Below are 816 nucleotides of genomic sequence, written 5' to 3' on the forward strand. Positions count from 1 at the left end.
TCTGGTCTTAAAATTAATTTCCAAAAAACAAAAATGGTATGGATAGGTAGCAAAAAATTTTCTAAAGATGTTTTTCACCATACTCGATGGAAGCTAGACTGGAACAACACAGCATTTGACCTTCTCGGAATTAAATTTTCAATTAACCTTGAAGAAATGTCCGAGCTAAACTATTCTCCTAAATTATCAGAAATCAATAAAATAATGAATCAATGGAAACATAGAAAGCTAACACCGATAGGGAGACTTAAAATAATAAAATCATTAATTATACCAAAATTAAATCACTTAATATTAAGTATACCCAATCCAGATACAAACTTGATAAACAAATTGGAAAACGATTTGTACCACTTTCTATGGGGATGCAACATGCATAAAATAAAGAAAAATACTGTAATACAAGATTATAAATATGGAGGGCTAAAAATGATTGATTACCCAGCATTTATCATTGCCCTTAAATCCAGCTGGATAAAAAGATTAATTAATTCTAATGCAAAATGGGTAAAACTTTTAGAAACAACCTTAGAAATTGAAATATCAGATTTATGGAAAAGAGGATTAGATTTTACTTTTGAAATGATTAGAAAAATACCAAATCTATTTTGGAAAGAAGTGTTACTTAGCTGGGCAAAAGTAATAAAATCAACAAGTAAACAAACTGAAAAACAATTTAATAATGAACTTTTATGGGACAACCCAAACATTCTGATAGGAAATTCCTCAGTATTTTTAAAAAAATATTTTAGAGTAGGGTTTACACTAACTAGTGATTTGTTTGACTGTAATGGGAATTTTCTTAGCTTAGAAATA

The sequence above is a fragment of the Crassostrea angulata genome, chromosome 2 (genome assembly GCF_025612915.1).
Source record: "Crassostrea angulata isolate pt1a10 chromosome 2, ASM2561291v2, whole genome shotgun sequence".
NCBI classification, from domain to species: Eukaryota; Metazoa; Mollusca; class Bivalvia; order Ostreida; family Ostreidae; genus Magallana; species Magallana angulata.